The sequence below is a fragment of the Microcaecilia unicolor genome, chromosome 4, assembly GCF_901765095.1.
Source record: "Microcaecilia unicolor chromosome 4, aMicUni1.1, whole genome shotgun sequence".
NCBI classification, from domain to species: Eukaryota; Metazoa; Chordata; class Amphibia; order Gymnophiona; family Siphonopidae; genus Microcaecilia; species Microcaecilia unicolor.
In genome coordinates this window covers 171,011,440-171,032,053 of record NC_044034.1, presented here as the reverse complement: position 1 = coordinate 171,032,053, position 20,614 = coordinate 171,011,440, and the positions used below count along the sequence as shown (strand labels likewise).

At 41.5% G+C, this 20,614-nt stretch overlaps 1 protein-coding gene across 4 annotated transcripts in view; it reads right to left on the bottom strand.

The window, feature by feature from the left end:
• BTBD10 (BTB domain containing 10) overlaps positions 1-2,745 on the bottom strand; it is a 99,017-nt gene extending 96,272 nt beyond the window's left edge. Inside the window, exon 1 of one of the 4 annotated variants that reach the window (XM_030200958.1) lies at positions 2,579-2,745. The gene's annotated coding sequence lies outside the window, so the exon portion shown is untranslated. Of the gene's footprint in view, positions 1-2,483; positions 2,557-2,578 lie in introns of those variants that run through there. The other 3 variants (XM_030200959.1, XM_030200960.1, XM_030200961.1) reach the window with 3 other exon arrangements.
• Positions 2,746-20,614: the final 17,869 nt, after the last annotated feature.

The window sequence follows — 20,614 nt, the reverse complement described above, 5'->3', positions numbered from 1 at the left end:
GTTCTTTTTGGACGTCCTTCACTTATAATAATAATAATAATAATAATAATAAAAAACCACTCCAAAAAGACGTCCTTCACTCAAAAAAAAAAAAAAAAAAGACATCGTACTTCTTAATTTTTACTCTCGCTCTTCTTTTTTAAATCTTCCTCAGACATTTTTCCCTTCCTCATCGGCAGCTGAAGAGAGGGCTAATGGACGATTGTGAGGCCCCCCCACGGCCTCTCAGCCAATCACAGCGCGTTTAGCTGACACCAGTGAGAGCTAAACACGCTGTGATTGGCTGAGAGACCTGGAGGAGGGGCATAATCGAGCACCCTTGAAGAAAAGGCCGTCCGGCTCATCAGGGACGTCCTTCTAAAGTGCCTAATGTGGACGTCCTTCATTAAACCAAAAAAAGGACGTCCCTGACGAGCTTTTCTTCAAGGGTGCTCCATTATGCCCCTCCTCTAGGTCTCTCAGCCAATCACAGCGTGTTTAGCTCTCACTGGTGTCAGCTAAACGCACTGTGATTGGCTGAGAGGCCGTGGGGGGGCCTCACAATCATCCATTAGCCCTCTCTCCAGCTGCCGATGAGGAAGGGAAAAATGTCTCAAAGGAAGATTTAAAACAGAAGAGCGAGAGTAAAAATTAAGAAGTACGACGTCCTTTTTTTTGTTTGTTCTTTTTAGTGAAGAACGTCCACAAAGGACGCCCTTGGCATGCGCAGAGCAGCCAGCATAACACTTGGCTGCTCTGCGCATACTCGATCAGCCAAATGGTTTCCGAGGGAATAGAGAATGCAAGTAAGCTACAACGAGCAGCTCATTTGCATTCCCTTTCCTTGATGCATGGCCGTTCCCTAACGATTCGCTATAGAATCGGTAAGGGAACGGCTCTTCCGAGGACTTAGTGCATCTAGCCCTCATTGTCTGATGGTCAATTTTTGCACCTTTAACTGCTATGTAAATTCTCATTTGTCTGACTCAATCCATCAAAACAGGTCACACTATCAGCTTACACGTCAGCTACTTAAGTTCCTGATGAGACATCACTGAATTGGCTCTGGGAGACTTAGAGGCTCATTTTCAAAGCACTTAGCCTCCCAAAGTTCCATAGAAACCTATGGAACTTAGCCTCCCAAAGTTCCATAGAAACCTATGGAACTTAGCCTCCCAAAGTGCTTTGAAAATATGCCTCATAGCAGTACTTGGTAAACGTGTCAGATAGATATAATATAAAATAGAATAAGTTGTATATAGTCCACTTTTTTCCATTTAGAAAAATGCTTCTTCTCCATACATTACATCAACATATTAATGGTGACACTTCCTTTGCAGAAACAGAGCTTGACTACCATTGGTCATCAAATACAAAACAGATTATCAAATGACCAAACATGTTGTGTTTGCGGGTCAGGCTGGCAAGCATTGAAAACCTCTCAAATACAAAATTACTTTAACTCTAGCAGAGGAATTTCCTAAATTGACTAACAAACTAACCAAAATCTACTAAATCTGAGGACTTGCCTGATAGCAAAACGGCAATGCACTGTCATGTTAGAAATCGAGCGAGTTTGGAGAAGTCTAGTTTTCAGAAAGAAACCGTTCTACCTAAGCCTGTCCCAGACCCCAACGTTTCCAGTCAGTGTATTTACAATGAATATAAGCTCATTTCTCTCGTACATATTCAATGCAGATAACCTAAAATCCAGACCGACTGTGGGGTCCTCAAAACAGTTTGGGAAACCTTATAATCAACTGTATAAATGTTGTAAATTAAGTCATTATATAGGTAGGCTATCGCTACAGATGAATAAAAAGGGTCAATTGTTGAATCACTTAACAACGTAGAGACAAATAATCATAACTTTTCAAGGTGTGTTTAAGAGGCAAAACGTGTAACTTTTTTAATCGAAATGCTTTAGGCCGAGCTTAAAAGTACATCTGAAGAGAACAAAACTCCCTACTTTGTTAAGCATTATAGCATGCGAGGCCAGAATATAATCTTTATAAATATAGACGAAATATGTCTCCATTTCGTGACATCTTTGAAATCTGCTTAAGACTAACACCGTCGACTACTCAGATCGATTAGAAAAACCTTATCTAAGACAGAAAAAAAAGGCACTCCCAAAACAGACCTTCCTCCCTTCCATCTATCCCAATGTCGAGAGCCACTCCACACACATTCATTCAAAATCAAAATGAAGCTATTGCTCCCAAAAGAAAAGGAAGTGCCCCAGACATTTCGATCCCCAGAGATCTGGAAATAAACCCCGAGCAATTGTACACCACGCTTGCAGTTCCCTCGGTGACACGGCTCTGTGCCCCGAGGCAGGCCGGAAGACAAGGCCCAAGATGGGGCGGGGGGGGGGGGGTGTAGGAGGGCATTCAATAGCAGTCTCCTACCTGATGCCCTCCACCACCATGGCCTGCTCGCACAGCAAAGACCGAACAATAACAAACAAACCCAGTCCCCGCGACGAAAACAGGGACACATACCTTCTGCAAAGCCCAGGGCATCACAGTAAAATCCGCCAAAGCGCTGACACCCAACATCCAACCGTCCCTACACCAATACACAGGAGGATACCTACCGAATGCATCCGTTCGACTTCCTCCACCTCGCACCACTACACTGCAGTCGCGCGCCCCGCGCACCCAGCACGGCCTCAACTCTCGCGAGCGAAACAACTAGCCTCCGCCCGGCGTGCGCGTGCTCATGCAGATGCCATCCCCGCCCGGGCCCAGCCCCTGCTCTCGCGAGAAGTCCACTCCTCCCAACCGCCATTGATGTGAGCACGCTCGGACGTGGCGCCGGCTACTACGGTTAATAAGCGTCAGCTCAGAGTCTCGCAGTACGCTGAGCCTGTGACGGTGGAGGTGTAGAAGCGGCGGGTGGTAGATGTAAACATTTAGCTAGGTCTGAGGCTTTGCTTTGTTCGTTTCGCTGTATTTTTTTACTTGGCGTTCTGAAACTTTCGCAGTTTACTGTACTTTGCTTGCGCCTGTCCTATAAGTATAGCAAACTCGGTGGTGTGGGACGAGGCCAGGGTTGGTGTGCTGATGCTGCCCTTCCTCCCTTTCCTCATACACATTCGCAGATTTACTGGCTCAACTGGTAACGCCAGATAAACATGGTTAGGGAACGGTGCCAGCAATCTTTATCAGCAAGATTTAATTTGAAAGTATATTTCCCTTCAAGAACAATAAGATCTGAGTAACTGATTAGACTAAGTTCAGTGAAGCAAGGACTATCTTTTACATTGTATTCGTAGAGAATAACACGGGGACAAAGTTTGTCGCCGGCCCATCCCTCAGGGTCAGTATTCGTCACCGCGGGCTCTGTCCTCAGATGAAGGCACCTCGAACACTTATGATTTTGTATTTAAATCTGATTATTAAAGTATAAAAAGGAACGATATTCTGTGCAACTGTTGTTTATAAATTACAAACAGAAAACAATAACAACAACTATAATGCCCCCCCCCCCCTCTATACTTCCAATCCCAACAATAGCTGACTTCTACAGCCCCAAGGAACCCTATCACTCTGTTCAAATGGGGTACAAAATACAACCCATTCCGCATATGCCCTGTTATGATTTTTTAATCTGTGGATGAATAATATAACATCAGCAATCTCAAGATTCAGTCTAGCTCTCCTGTTTTCCACAGTCCTTCCTGCAAAAGAAAATGACTACTGAGAAGATAGCAGCAATGTACAAGATCCCCCATGCAAATTTTGCCAGTTGTGGCCAGCACTTTTGCTTATTTTTCAAAAAAATGAAAACATCATTGCCTGCATCACTCAAACATAAATAATTGTTGAATTCATTAACAGCCTTCAAAAGTAGAGAATGACACATGGACAAACCTTGTTCCCAAACCCACAGAATCTGTCCTCATCCCCTCAGGGCGTACGTCCTCATGCCTAAAGTTGGGCATGAAGATCCCCACTAGGCACTATTCTATAAAGGGCGCTCATCCTGTTGTGCCTTTTATAGAATAGCGCTGATTTTTTCAGTGTCAGTTACTGAATCTAGTCCTTTCAGTTCAAGAGCTCTTATGTTCTCCCAGGAGAACTGGGACCTGTGCTATTTAACATATTTTTAAATGATATGGAAATCGGAACGAGAAGTGAGGTGATTAAATTTGCAGATGACACAAAACTATTCAGGTTGTTAAAACACATACTGAAATATTGCAGGAAGACCATAGGAAATTGGAAGATTGGGCATCCAAATGGCAGATTAAATTTAATGTGGACAAATGCAAGGTGATGAACATTGGAAAGAATAATCCGAATCGTAGTTACCTGATGCTAGGGACCACCTTGGGGATTAAAATCAAGAAAAAGATTTAGGTGGTGGTGTAGATAATATGCTGAAATCTGCTCAGTGTGCAGCAGAGGCCAGAAAAGCAAACGGGATGCTAGGAATTATTAGGAAAGGGATGGTGAATAAGACAAAAAAATGCTATAAAGTGCAGCCTGGTTCTCATTGTATTCTGTGTTCCCAAATGTCAAAGAGAAGGATTTATGCCATAGAAATTCAGAAGAAAAACTTTTGGGGGCTGATAAAACTGGCCCATTGGCATTGGAAGCATCAGTCTTAATAGGTCCCAGAGCTGCATCAGACCTGGGGATGCATCGACATGGAGTGTTTCCATCAAGCATCAATAGGGGCTGTCGGGATCGGGCATCATCTGATCATTGCCCAGAGAAGAGAAAGGATTCTTCCTCATCTTCCTCACTGTCAAAAAAACATGATGCTGGTCATCCAAGGGAGGTCAGTTCGCTTCAAAATGGCCCCTCTTTGGAGCACGGGTTGAAGAAGCATGCTTCTGCTGCTACCACAGCTGGTGGATGTTGGATAATCCAGGGAAAATTAACAGGGTCCTGAAAGTTTTAATTAGATGCTAAAAGGATCCTTGGTGGAAAAAGTTGTGAACTATTGAGTAATGCCTTCAGCCCAGGTCTGATAGAATTCTTATTTCCTTCTGATGATTAGGTAAATATATGTATACTGGTATGGTTTATAGAAAATTTGCTATACTGCTTAACTGCCTGTCTGACATCGCTGGCTGGATGTCTCACCACCTTCTGAACCTTAACTTGACCAAGACTGAGATTCTTATCTTTTCCCCTAAACCTACTTCTCCTCTTCCACCATTCTCTATCTCTGTGGATAACACTCTCGTCTTCCCCCTTCTCATCAGCTCATAACCTTGGGGTCATCTTTGACTCTCGCTCTTTCTCTGCACATATCAAACAGACTGCTAAAACGTCATTTCTTTCTCTATAACATCACCAAAATTTGTCCCTTCCTTTCTGAGCACACTATCAAAACCCTTATCCACATTCTTACCGCCTCTCACTTAGGCTACTGCAACTTGCTTCTCTCAGGTCTCCAACTAAGCCATCTCTCTCCAATCTGTTCAAAACTCTGCTGCATGACTTATATTCCGCCTGTGTCGCTATGCTCATATTAGCCCTCTCCTCAAGTCATTTCATTGGCTCTCTATCCGTTTCCACATACAATTCAAACTCCTCTTACTGACTTACAAGTGCATTCACTCTACAGCTCTTCAGTACCTTTTCACTCTTATCTCTTCCTACACTCCTCGGAAACTCGTTCATCAGTAAATCTCTCTTATCTGTACGCTTCTCCTCCACTGCAAACTCCAGACTCCGTTCCTTTTACCTTGCTGCACCATATGCCTAGGATAGACTTCCTGAATCAGTACATCAAGCTCCAGCTCTGGCCATCTTCAAAGTCTAGACTAAAAGGCCACCTCTTTGAGGCTGTTTTTAACTCCTAACTTGTATTCACTTATTCAGTACCCAAGTCGTAAGAACATAAGAGTAGCCATTCTGAGTCAGACCAATGGTCCATCTAGCCCAGTATCCTGTTTTCTAAACAGTGGCCAAGCCAGGTCACAAGTACCTGGCAGAAACCCAAATCGTGGCAACACTCCATACTACAAATCCCAGGACAAGCAGTTGCTTCCCATTTCTGTCTCAATAGCAGACTATGGATTTTTCCTCCAAGAATTTGTCCAAACCTTTTTTAAACCCAGATAAGCTAACTGCTGTTACCCCATCCTTCGGCAAACAGTTCCAGAGCTTAACTTCGTTGAGTGAAAAAATATTTCCTCCTATTTGTTTTAAAAGTATTTCCATGTAACTTCCTCCAGTGTCCCCTAGTCTTTGTACTTTTGGAGCACGTAAAAAAAATCGATTTACTTCTACTCGTTCTACACCACTCAGGATTTTGTAGACCTCATTCATACCTCCCCTCATCCGTCTCTTTTTCAAACTGAAGAGCCCTAATCTCTTTAGCCTTTCCTCGTACATGTTCTGTTTTATAATTCCCACCTTAAGTAATTCCCTTATCCCTTATTTGACCTGTTGGTCTGTCTTGATTAGATTGTAAGCTCTGTCGAGCAGGGACTGTCTCTTACATGTTCAGTGTACAGCACTGTGTATGTCTAGTAGCGCTATAGAAATGATAAGTAGTAGTCCCTTAAAATAATTTGCAATGTTAAAATATTAAAGAAGAAAACTTAAAAGAACGCCAATAAAACATCCTGAACAATAAGAATGTGAAGAACAGTAAGCATAAGGGTTAATGATTAAACTTATATTTTTAGTATATGGCAAACAGCACACCTTAAACACAAAGTTGCACTCTATTCTGTATAAGTTCCCTCCCCCTGAGCCCAACATCAAGGAACATCAGAGCCCTGATGCCCCTCACAATAAGTGCAACATCAAAGTGGCTTGTTCATCCAGTCCAGTTCCTTTGAAATGTCACAACCATGCTGGCACCAAATTTGAAATGTGACTTGCTGACCTCACATGGTTCTGTGCGAGGTATCTTGTGTTAACCTCAATAGTTTACACATTAACTTAATCTTTGGGAAGTGTAATTAGATTTTAATGCTGACAGATCCTAAAACTGATTTTTAACACTCAGTATCCTTTAGTACATCAGTACTTAAATTTGCTGCTAAGATGCATTACAATCATGTTTAATTTATGTAAATGGACAGTTTTAATACAGCCTAGTACATAGACAGTGCTGTGCGTTGCTTAGTGGCTCTGTGAAAATCATAGATAATAGTGAGTGCTATTAATTATATTTTTGCCTTTGTAGCACTCTTTGTAAAAGCAAAATGAAAATTCTTAATTCTCATTTTGTGGCTCTTAAGTATTTGTACAAATATGTGATGTCATGTTTGACCAAAAAATTTCAGTTTTTAATGAGGTAAGCAATGAAACAGGAAGCTGGTCATCTCAATTTCTAAGAACCTCAAGCTCTCATGCTGCTCCAAGACGATAATGTTACTCATCACATACAAGGTCAGCGTTAGGGAGGGTGCAAATAGAGCAATTGCCCTGGGCCCCCATGCCAAAGGGTTTCCAAATCTGCCCAAAGTAGAAGAATGTGAAGCCTCCCAAGTTGTTGCCTTGGCCCCCCTCCCAAATTGTTGCCTTGGGCCCCAGCACTTCTGACACTGGCCCTGGTCATGCAGACTGAAAAGCTATATGTGAATATCATATTTATTTATTTATTGCATTTGTATCCCACATTATCCCACCTCTTTGCAGGCTCAATGTGGTTTACAATTCATCGTGAATATTGGAAATAGAAAAGAATATACATTTGGTTTATAGAGGGTTTGGGTTACATGGTGGTAAGTACATGGTTGTATTACAGCAAAAGACGTTATAAGACATTCTTATCTATATTAAAGATTGTGCAGTTACACGTGTTGATCTTTGTGATATATCTTCTCGAAGAGATAAGTTTTTAGTAGTTTGCGGAAATTAGCAGTTCATACCGGAGATGTTTTTGTTTTATGGTGGAGTGATTGAAATAAGGGTGACAGGTTGGAGGAGTTATTTACATAAGTACATAAGTAGTGCCATACTGGGAAAGACCAAAGGTCCATCTAGCCCAGCATCCTGTCACCGACAGTGGCCAATCCAGGTCAAGGGCACCTGGCACACTCCCCAAACGTAAAAACATTCCAGACAAGTTATACCTAAAAATGAGGAATTTTTCCAGTCCATTTAATAGCGGTCTATGGACTTGTCCTTTAGGAATCTATCTAACCCCTTTTTAAACTCCGTCAAGCTAACCGCCCGTACCACGTTCTCCGGCAATGAATTCCAGAGTCTAATTACACGTTGGGTGAAGAAAAATTTTCTCCGATTCGTTTTAAATTTACCACACTGTAGCTTCAACTCATGCCCTCTAGTCCTAGTATTTTTGGATAGCGTGAACAGTCGCTTCACATCCACCCGATCCATTCCACTCATTATTTTATACACTTCTATCATATCTCCCCTCAGCCGTCTCTTCTCCAAGCTGAAAAGCCCTAGCCTTCTCAGCCTCTCTTCATAGGAAAGTCGTCCCATCCCCACTATCATTTTCGTCGCCCTTCGCTGTACCTTTTCCAATTCTACTATATCTTTTTTGAGATACGGAGACCAGTACTGAACACAATACTCCAGGTGCGGTCGCACCATGGAGCGATACAACGGCATTATAACATCCGCACACCTGGACTCCATACCCTTCTTAATAACACCAAACATTCTATTCGCTTTCCTAGCCGCAGCAGCACACTGAGCAGAAGGTTTCAGCGTATCATCGACGACGACACCCAGATCCCTTTCTTGATCCGTAACTCCTAACGCGGAACCTTGCAAGACGTAGCTATAATTCGGGTTCCTCTTACCCACATGCATCACTTTGCACTTGTCAACATTGAACTTCATCTGCCACTTGCACGCCCATTCTCCCAGTCTCGCAAGGTCCTCCTGTAATCGTTCACATTCCTCCTGCGACTTGACGACCCTGAATAATTTTGTGTCATCGGCGAATTTAATTACCTCACTAGTTATTCCCATCTCTAGGTCATTTATAAATACATTAAAAAGCAACGGACCCAGCACAGACCCCTGCGGGACCCCACTAACTACCCTCCTCCACTGAGAATACTGGCCACGCAATCCTACTCTCTGCTTCCTATCTTTCAACCAGTTCTTAATCCATAATAATACCCTACCTCCGATTCCATGACTCTGCAATTTCTTCAGGAGTCTTTCGTGCGGCACTTTGTCAAACGCCTTCTGAAAATCCAGATATACAATATCAACCGGCTCCCCATTGTCCACATGTTTGCTTACCCCCTCAAAAAAATGCATTAGATTGGTGAGGCAAGACTTCCCTTCACTAAATCCGTGCTGACTTTGTCTCATCAGTCCATGTTTTTGTATATGCTCTGCAATTTTATTCTTAATAATAGCCTCCACCATCTTGCCCGGCACCGACGTCAGACTCACCGGTCTATAATTTCCCGGATCTCCTCTGGAACCTTTCTTAAAAATCGGAGTAACATTGGCTACCCTCCAGTCTTCCGGTATTACACTCGATTTTAGGGACAGATTGCATATTTCTAACAGTAGCTCCGCAAGTTCATTTTTTAGTTCTATTAATACTCTGGGATGAATACCATCAGGTCCCGGTGATTTACTACTCTTCAGCTTGCTGAACTGACCCATTACATCCTCCAAGGTTACAGAGAATTTGTTTAGTTTCTCCGACTCCCCCGCTTCAAATATTCTTTCCGGCACCGGTGTCCCCCCCAAATCCTCCTCGGTGAAGACCGAAGCAAAGAATTCATTTAATTTCTCCGCTACGGCTTTGTCCTCCTTGATCGCCCCTTTAACACCATTTTCGTCCAGCGGCCCAACCGACTCTTTGGCCGGTTTCCTGCTTTTAATGTATCTAAAAAAGTTTTTACTATGTATTTTTGCTTCCAACGCTAATTTCTTCTCAAAGTCCTTTTTTGCCCTCCTTATCTCCGCTTTGCATTTGGCTTGGCATTCCTTATGATCTATCCTGTTACTTTCAGTTGGTTCTCTTCTCCACTTTCTGAAGGATTGTTTTTTGGCTCTAATGATTTCCTTTATCTTACTGTTTAGCCACGCCGGCTGACGTTTAGTCTTTTTTCCCTTTTTTCTAATACGTGGAATATATTTGTCCTGAACCTCCAGGATGGTGTTTTTAAACAGCATCCACGCCTGATGCAAGTTTTTTACTCTGCGAGCTGCTCCTTTCAGTCTTTTTTTCACCATTTTTCTCATTTTGTCGTAATCACCTTTTCTATAGTTAAACGCTAGCGTACTTGATTTCCTAGTTTCACTTCCTTCAATGCCAATATCAAAACCGATCATATTATGATCACTGTTATCAAGCGGCCCTCGTATCGTTACCCCCTGCACTAGATCATGAGCACCACTAAGGACTAAGTCTAATATTTTTCCTTCTCTTGTCGGCTCCTGAACTAGCTGTTCCATGAAGCTGTCCTTGATTTCATCAAGAAATCTTATGTCCCTTGCGTGTACAGATGTTACATTACCCCAGTCTATATGCGGGTAATTGAAATCCCCCATTATTATTGTGTTGCCCAGTTTGTTTGCGTCCCTGATTTCCTTTAACATTTCCGCATCCGTCTGTTCGTCCTGGCCAGGCGGACGGTAGTACACTCCTATCACTATCCTTTTCCCCTTTGCACATGGAATTTCAATCCACAGTGATTCCAAGGAGTGTTTTGCTTCCTGCAGAATTTTCAATCTATTTGATTCAAGGCTCTCGTTAATATACAATGCTACCCCTCCACCAATCCGATTCACCCTATCACTACGATATAATTTGTACCCCGGTATGACAGTGTCCCACTGGTTATCCTCCTTCCACCAGGTCTCAGAGATGCCTATTATATCTAATTTTTCATTTAGTGCAATATATTCTAACTCCCCCATCTTATTTCTTAGGCTCCTGGCATTCGCATATAGACATTTCAAACTATGTTTGTTGTTCCTAAGTACATCATGCTTAGTACTTGACAGTATTAATTGGCAATCTTTTGTCTGATTTTTATTGTTATTTAAAGATACCCGATCTACTACAATCTCTTTTGCAACCTCACTATCAGGATACTCTATCTTCCCTGTTATGGTGATATCTTTGAAAGATACCTTATCCCGAACCATGCTCTTTTGAGCGACTGTCGGCCTTCCCCCCATTTCTAGTTTAAAAGCTGCTCTATCTCCTTCTTAAACGCCGATGCCAGCAGCCTGGTCCCACTCTGGTTAAGATGGAGCCCATCCTTTCGGAATAGGCTCCCCCTTCCCCAGAATGTTGCCCAGTTCCTAACAAATCTAAAGCCCTCCTCCCTGCACCATCGTCTCATCCACGCATTGAGACTCTGGAGCTCTGCCTGTCTCTTGGGCCCTGCGCGTGGCACAGGTAGCATTTCAGAAAATGCTACCCTGGAGGATCTGGATTTCAGCTTTCTACCTAAGAGCCTAAATTTTGCTTCCAGAACCTCTCTCCCACATTTTCCTATGTCATTGGTACCCACATGTACCAAGACAGCGGACTCCTCCCCAGCACTATCTAGAATCCTATCTAGGTGACATCTTTCTCAGCATTTAACTATAATCATTCAAGTTCCACTGCATCAAAAGGACCAAATTAGAAAGCGGAAAGATTGTTGGCTGTATTGTACTTTCTTGATTGGAAAGCAGAGACTGTTCAGCTTATTTTCGAAAGAGATCGCCGGCCATCTTCCAACACAAATCGATAGATGGCCAGCGATCTCCTGATCCCGGCCCAATAGGTATAATCGAAAGCCGATTTTAGCCGGCCCCAACTGCTTTTCGCCGGCCAACCTTCAAAGGAGGGTACAGAAGGTGGGACGTGGGCGTGGTTACGAGATAGCCAGCTTCACCCCATAATGGAAAAAAGATGGCCGGCTCAGATGAGCATTTCGCCGGCTGCACTTGGTCCATTTATTTTTAGGTCCAAGTCACAAAAAAGTGCTCCAATTGACCAGATGACCTCCCCTTACTCCCCCAGTGGTCACATACCCCCTCCCACCCAAATAAAATTTAAAAAAAAAGTTTTTTGCCAGCCTGAAATGTCATACCCAGCTCCCTGACAGCAGTATGCAGGTCCCTGGAGCAGTATTTAGTGGGTGCAGTGCACTTAAGGCAGGTGGACCCAGGCCCATACCCCCCTACCTGTTCCACTTGTGGTGGTTAATGTTGAGCCCTCCAAAACCCACTGTACCCACATGTAGGTGCCCCCCTTCACTCCTTAGGGCTATGGTAATGGTGTAGAGTTGTGGGGTTTGGCTGGGATTTGCGGGGCTCAGTACCCAAGGTTAGGGAGCTAGGCACCTGGGAGCTTTTTTTTTTTTTCATTTCTAGAACTGCCCCCTAGGGTGCCCGGTTGGTGTCCTGGCATGTGAGGGGGGCCAGTGCACTACAAATGCTGGCTCCTCCCATGACCAAATGCCTTGCATTTTGCCAGGTTTGAGACCATTATGGCTGAAAAATGAAGCCGGCCATCTCCTCTAAACCCGGTGATCGATTTAGCCGGCCCCAACCATATTTCGAAAATATGGTTGGCTACGCCCCCTTGTGGAGCCGGCCCTGAAGATGGCCAGCGCCATTCGATTATGCCCCTCAATGTGCAATATAATTATGTTTTCTTGAATGGTTCTTTCTTGGTTTGTTGCTGCAGTTCTATAAAACTTTAGCACATATAGGTCTACTCATCACAATCACAAATTATGACAAGTCTCTGCACACTATAGAGCATATGCACGAAACTAACCCGTTTGGAGACCCTTCCTCCAAGAGAAACAAGGATCAAACACAGTTTAGGACAGTGTTTTTCAGTACTCTCTTGTAGGCACACCTAGCCCCTCAGGTTTTCAAGATTTACACAATGAATATACATGAGATAAATCTGCATATAATGGAGGCCTCTTGTATTCAAATCTCTCTCATATATATTCGTTGTGGTGATCCTGAAAACCCGATTGGCTAGTTGTGCCTCCAAAAGAGGGCTGAGAAACACTTGCTTAAAAAACTAAAACAAAAGCAAAATGCAGGCAATATCTGGAGAAAATGAATTGTTTCACTTACTACATGATAAAGTTGGAAGAAAAAAAAAACATTTTATGGGAGACAAATACTTTAAGTAAAAGAAAACCAAATAATATCATATACGTATTACAATATTATGTTTTATTTGTTGAAAATTAGTAAAATAGTAAACTTTTGAAACTCATAATCAAAATTTTCGCAGATCAAGGAGCTAAACAGTTATATTCTTAATACACTTTCCAAGAGATCTTTGTTTTAGTTTTATTAAACATAAACTTTGGTTTTAGCATGTGTCTAGGATAAAGGCACAAGAATGCAGTTTTATAAAATTATAAATTATACAATAAATAAACTAACAAAAATAAATCTTAAAAGTGCTTTTTAAACCAGCAGAAGTAGTTAAAATACAGTTTTTTAAAGTACTTTTGACATTTTAATTTTACAGTGTTTTTTTAAATAAATACATGATAGTTTGCAAATCTTACACAGATAATCATAAATTAGCAGCATTAGAGCTATGGGAATAAGGACCTGAAACAACACAGTTCCACCTCTTCCTTTCAGACTCCAGAGCAACACAAGTGTTCTGCTTCAGCTCCTCTCTTCCAGGAAGACTGCAAGGGAGGTGGAGCAGAGAACAGTTGCTCTCCTCCTTAATCCAGCCCCTCTTCACCTGCCCTTATTCCACCCCCTCCCCTTTCAAGTTTCTGATTTCTTTTATATACTATCTAATTAGCATCCCCTGGCTCCACAGCTCTACCTCCTTTATGTCTAGAAGTTAAGCCCTAGCTATAGGTGTTGCACTTTTCTTATTAACAGGACAGGCCTTTTCATTTTCTGAGTTTACCAATTTCTACTTCATCCCCCAACATGCCCTGATTCTTTTTCTTGCTTTTTTTATTTTAGCCTACTCTGCAAGGAAGGCTCATGATATTTCTATGTCTCTTTCACGCTCTAATAATCTTTGCACAGTGTGTTCTCGCTGTTCGTGCAGATATGGTTCAAAAAATTGTGCAAGCTGCGAAAGGCAATGCATTGTTCCTATGGGAAGTACAGGGTTAGGTTCCTGACAATCTCGTGAAAAGTGAAGGCAGCATTGCTTCTGTGAGAAGTACAGGGTTAGGTTCCAGTTTGCATTCTTGTCAGGCAATTAAAAACCAAAAAACTGTATACTGAACCAAACACTGTATACTGAATATAAATTATTTATTTGCAGTAACAGTAAAGCAGTTACAGTACTAAAAGAAACATGCACAGAAAATAGTGCAGGAAAATAAAACAGCATTATATATTAACAACTGCATGAGAGGGAGAGGTTTGCACCTCCTGCACAGTAGGAGACAATGAAGATGTCAACACTGGCTGATGGACCTCAGGAGAGGTTTGCACCTCCTGCACAGTAGGAGACAATCAGGATGTGACACTGGCTGATCCATGGACCTCAGAAGAGGTTTGCGCCTACTGCAAAGTAGGAGACAATAAAGATAGGGAAGCTGGCAGATGAACCTCTGGAGCCTGGCTCTCACGTCTTGCTGACTGGAAGAACTGTGTCAGCCTTGTCTGCTTGGTTTTCCTTAAGTCCTTAACCCCAGGATTCTATATAGTGTGCCTAGAAATCCGTGCCGAAACTGGTGCAGATTCTATAACAATGAGCGTTGATAGCACTCAACAAGCAATAAGAGCACTAATTGGCACTGATTAGAATTTACACGCACAAGTCACTATAAGCGTATTCTGTAACAATGTGCGTTGAATTTCTAACACGCGCAGGCAAAAAGGGGCATGGGTGGGGAAATGGGCATTTCATGGGTGTTCCGAAATTTAGGCAACTAGTTATAGAATATGGCCCAGTGTGCCTCAATCTACGCACTGGGATGCCACATTTTCTTTGGTTTAAATGGTTGCGCATAGACCTAGGCGCTGATTTATCAACTAAGCATATTCTATAATTGGCGCCTAAATCTAGGAACCGATTATGGAATACGCTTAGTCGGCTCTGTTTTCTGTGCCAAATTTTTAGGTGCCATGTATAGAATCCCCCTAAGTGTCTCAGTGTAAGGGGCAAATGCAGAGTTTGCAAGATGCTTAAATTTTAGACTGTCATATTCCTCCATTTCACTGAACATTGTATCCAGTATTGATGCCCACTCTGCAGTTTTTGCTGTTGTGAGAGGCACAATTTTTGGAACCTTAGGCTGATCTTTCTCTTTGTCGTCATCGCTGCCTCTGATGCCTTGTTCATTGCTGGGCTGTATTGCAGTCTCAACCAAATTTCCTTCACATCTTCTTGTGTCGTCCTTAAATCCCACTCCACTGAATCTTTACGCAAAACTCATTATGTTTTCCACATCTTGTTTTCAAGTTTATTTAGGGCTTACTATCCCACCACACACATTTTCCGCAATACCTTCAAAGCCCTCAAAGTTTGTTATGCAGTCAGGTCAAGTTTTTTTTCCAACAATTGTTTATAGTAGCCTGTGTCACACTTTCCCAGGCTATGCCAACATTAGTCAATTAAGTTGCATATCACCACCGCCTTCCAGTAATCAAGCATGGTGGTTTCATTGCTGGCATCTAAAGCTTCATAGGCTTTGCTGTAAAGTTCCTGCATATAGTGACACTTGAAAGCCTTTTTTAATTCCCTGATCGAGGGGCTGGATGACAGAAGTAGTGTTCGGGGGAATAAAAAGGACTTTGAAGTCTTGGTGAGCATGTTCAAGGGCTTCATGACAGTGTACTGGGGCATTATACAAAATCAGCAAAACCTTGAAGATGATGTTTTTGCGGTGGAGATAGAGTGCAACTTCTGGGATGAAACAGTTGTTGAACCAATCCCAGAATATTTTGGATGTTATCCAAGCTTTGCAGTCCATCTCCAATGGATTGGCATGCAGTTTAGGCTCCTTCCTTTAAGTGTGTGAGGATTTTATGTTCTGTAGATCATGAGAGGCTTGCATTTGAAATCGAAAGCGAAGGAAAGAACTTGTTTTAAAATGTGCATGTCCATGATTAGCCGGAAATGGCATGAACAAAGAATGCAAAAGAAATTGTTTTAAAATATGCATGTCCACGCATACCCAGGAACGCAGTGCAAAAGGCAATTTTTTTGTTATATATACATATCTGCAAATGTGCAAATAGCGAGAACGCACTATATTTCAAGACTTTAGTAAGGACTGCAGAACTCCGACATCGGTGGAGTTTTTTTGATCAACACATCTGCATCTTTTTAGTTCTGGGTAGAACTGCTTGTTTAATCATCATATTCTCCCACAGATTATATATATGGCGCTCAAAATTGCACATGCACTCAATTTCCACATGCAATTTAATTGAATAACAAACCAATTAGCGCCAATAATTGGGTGCTAATAATTATCAATGCTAATTGTCATCGTTTAGAATTTGCGCATGCATCTTGCTAGGCGTATTCTATAAAGATGCGTGCGTAAATTTTAGTGTGCGAATCTGAAGAGGTGGCATGGCTGGGTCATGGGCATTCCAAGAGTTTGCATGCACTGTTACAGAATATGCCTGATGTACGCCTAATTTAGGCATGGGGATTTACACCAGGTTTCAGTTGGTGTAAATCTTCATGCCTAAAAGTTAGGTGTGGCTCCTGGCGCTAGGCACCATTTATAGAATAATGCTTATTTTTTGGTGCCATATATGGAGTCTAGCCCTCTGTTTATGCCCTTGATCTCTCTTTCTACCTTCTGTCTTTCTTCCTCACTATGTCTATTTCCTATCTCTCACAATCTCTTGATTCTTTTTACCTCTCTTGAAAATTATCTGATATGTTTAAGCACTGAATATTTTCAAGACACTCTTTTTAACCCTATAAACTCACCCATAGACACAAACATTTCAAAATGGTGGGGTTGCCAAACACAATACAAATTATACCTGCCTCAACATAATGGAGTTCCCTCAAAATGAGGGGTGCTCAGTACCCACTGTCACCCACAGAGCTGGCTCCTATAAATCCACCTCTCCGCTTAGGTTTGTCTAAAATATTGAAAAAGCTGTTCATATGTAAATGTTCTTTTCCTGCTGTTCAGTTGCATCACTGCCCATCTCTGCCCTCTTCCCTTCATAAGCCTGAGACCAGTAAAAGTATGTGAAACAGGAAGAGGCCTAAGCTCACTTTCTATAAAGGGCCTGGTTCCTGGGATGTAAGTGAGTAATAGGATCCCCAGGACTAGGCTCGGCAAAATAACCGCTATGAAATAGATGAGCAGTCGATTGACAAGAACATCACCCTTCAATTATAAATAGCGTTCATCCCAATCCTTGGGCCCCACCTTAGCCATGGGGATTTCAGGCTACCCCTAATTAAAATGCATAAAATATACATTGGAGGCAGTGCATGTAAATATAACTCATACATATTCATTAAAATTTCAACATTACTTGGCTAATACAATGTTTCTTTACCAAATTCAACACAAAACAAACATTGCAAACCCATTAATACATATATTTAAAATTACAAAAGATTGTAATTTTAAATGTATGTATGAATGGGTTTGGAATGTTTGTTTTGTGTTGAATTTGGTAAAGAAACATTGTGTTAGCCAAGTGATGTTGGAATTTTGATGTATTATGTCTAATGATTGATGATTTAACCCTGAGTTTGGTATTAGTTATACATATTCATTAGGGATGTACTGAAAACCTACCAGGATAAAAGCAGGCCAAGAACCAGTTTGAGCACACTTATTATGGAGCATTTTAGCCTGATTCAGTGAATTTCATGCCTCCCATTCTTTCCATGTATCCTTTTTAATAGCCAAGAAGGAAAACCAGTACGTCCACAAAATAATCAGCAGAAACACACGGGTGGAAGAAAAGTAATCACAAGGCATTACTGACTGGTTTTACAGCTGTTCTTGTACTCTATGGTTGGTGATCCGACAGATCACTACATGTTGGGTTTAAACTGAATAAGGAGTTTTCTAGGTACAGCGTTGGTCACATTTATTTGAATCTCACGATCTGCACAACATTGGACTCCTGATGAAGGCTGGGTAGCCAAAACATGGTTTGTGTTGAGTCCAGCTAAGTTTGGGCCTGTGGACTACTTATCTGCCGATAAATGTTTTTGGACCATCCTGATGATTGCTTTTCTTCCACCCGTGTGTTGCTCCTTTTTAGTAACACCACCTCCTGTTTCCTGTCCTAGTGTGATCACTATTCTATATGATTCGATTTTTAAAATCTTTTTCTTTTCCCTTTTATGCTCTTCCTCACCTAGCTGTTCTTTTTGACTTTTTATGCCACTGTTACTCTGACACCTAACTCCTCTTATCCTTTCCTCCCTGATTTCTCTCACATCTCTTCTTGCTTCTCAACCACATTCATTTTGATGTCACACCTCAGACTGAGCATGGATGCCCTCCCCTCTCCCATTTTGTTACCTCTAATCTTCAATCTATTTTTCAGTATCTGTCAAGTTTGGGGGGTGGCCATAACTCTCTTTCTGTGACATATTTTATGAATGTCTATGTTCACATTTTCCCATCTCCATGTCTTATGCTGGCTAATGCCTTTGTTCTTTGCAATACAGACTACTGTAACATGTTGCCGATTTTCCTTATGTCCACAAAACTTCCTTTCAGCTCTTCACTACCCCCTTTCCTCATGTCTTGCCCTTCTTTTACACTCTGATGGTTTCTTCTTGACCTCCACTTCCAGGAAATTTCTCACTACCTTCTCCATTTTTACCAACTTTACTCTTTCCTATTTTTGTTCAGTCTTCAACATGTTTTGCCTGCATCTTTGAACTGCTCTGCCCTCCATCACCATGTCAAATTCCAAATCTACTTTAAATTAATGTTCCCTTATCTTTTTAAATAGCTTCTACCTTTTATTCGCACCAATCTGCTTGCTTTCCTTGGAAAGTTAGTTACAGAGGCATTTGCTTTATTCTTTTCTCTCCTTTCCTCGTTTGGTCCTCCTGTGTCTTTAAACCCAACTTCATACTGGACTATATTTAGTTCTGTACTGCCCTGCAATGGCAGAAGGAAATAAGTTCATTCTGGCTGATTTGTGGGAATGGGAGCAAGGGGAACATGTTTTGCTTGGTTTCTCTGCACTGAACTTGCTGCCATTTGCCTCTGAAATTCTAGGGATTCTGAAGGGACTGTGCAGAAGTCTAATATGCATATTTCCTAGATTACATATAGGCACCTAACTAGTTTTTGAGCATAACTAGATTTGCTTCCTTTTGCCATTGCAGACTATGATTTATTTTTACTCCTTCTAGAAAGTACCTTATTTTTAAAAACTTCAAAATAAAATAAGCTACTTTTTTTCATTTTAACTTGAAAGTCTTTGAGATACAGGTGAAAATCTTTATAAATAATTGTTCTTAGTATTATTCAGCAAATATATTAGAGCCAAAAATCAAGCACAGATTTGAATTTTTGTATCCAGTGATGCATCAAGATGAAGACACTTGCAGCAAACTAACAGGATCACACATCTTGCACATACACTGGAGCTGCTTGCTGATGTGCAACAAGGCATCTTGGCAGTCTTCTAATTTTTGGTAATACAGCCAAGATATTAGTTGCACAGATTTTAGTTTATCTCTGTTGTCTGTTGAAGAGTGTATAAATGCACTTCACAATAACAGTGATCTAACATTAACAGAGATATGTGTTCAAGTTCTTCAAAGTAGCTGTTTAACAGCCAATGACAGAACCTTTAAGGTACTGGTGCATTAGAATTCCAGGCAACCGTCAACCTCAAAACTAAAAGTTTGAGAACCCAAGAATTATTATAATCTAAAAATAACAGACCTTGATAATAAAATCACTCATCAAAATAAATAGGCAGGCAGACAGACACATAGGGGTCCTTTTGCTAAGGTGCCCTAACAGATTTAGCATACTAACAAATTAGTGTGCGTTTAATGCCACACAGTCCATAGGTATAGAGTGGGCTACGCGGCATTTAGCACAAGCTAAATCTGTTAGCGCATCTTAGTAAAAGGGCCACGTAATATACTCCTTTTCAATGAGAATTTGTTTTTAAAGGTATACCTATATAAACTTTGTCAAGGACTTTCTTCTGTAGTGCTTGCATTTGGTCTGGAAATAACCTTCTGGTCTTAATTTCTCTCCACTTCTCCTCCTTCCGTTTAGGTCTCTGAATCTTAGAGTCTATGGCTTCAGTCTGGATGCTCTCCGGTGCCCTGGCTGAGGCAGGGTGCACATCCTGCAGTTTACGTTCCAGCCATTCTTGCCTCTCCGTAGCATGTCTGTGCTTCCCAAGACTATGCATGAGCTGCATTTCACTTACTGCTCTTTTCCTGGAGCACAACAAGGAGGCAAGGTAAATCAATTGAAAATATTTTTTAAAAATGCACACTAAAAATCACAGGATACCAGTGCACTTACCTAACTGGCTTCCCCACACACTTAGCAAAGAAACACACTCCACAGAAGAAGACTGCAAGTTTTGCCACATCCCTTCTGAAAATCATGTTAACTGCAGATAAAGAAATGATATAGTCAGTAAGTGCTTGCTTATTATACTTTATACAAAAGAGAAATAATGGTAATCTTAAAACTGCAAGGATAAGAAGTATTTGTTAGAAGCAAAATAAAATTCTATTTGTCATTTACAATAGGATACTTTTTATATTATGA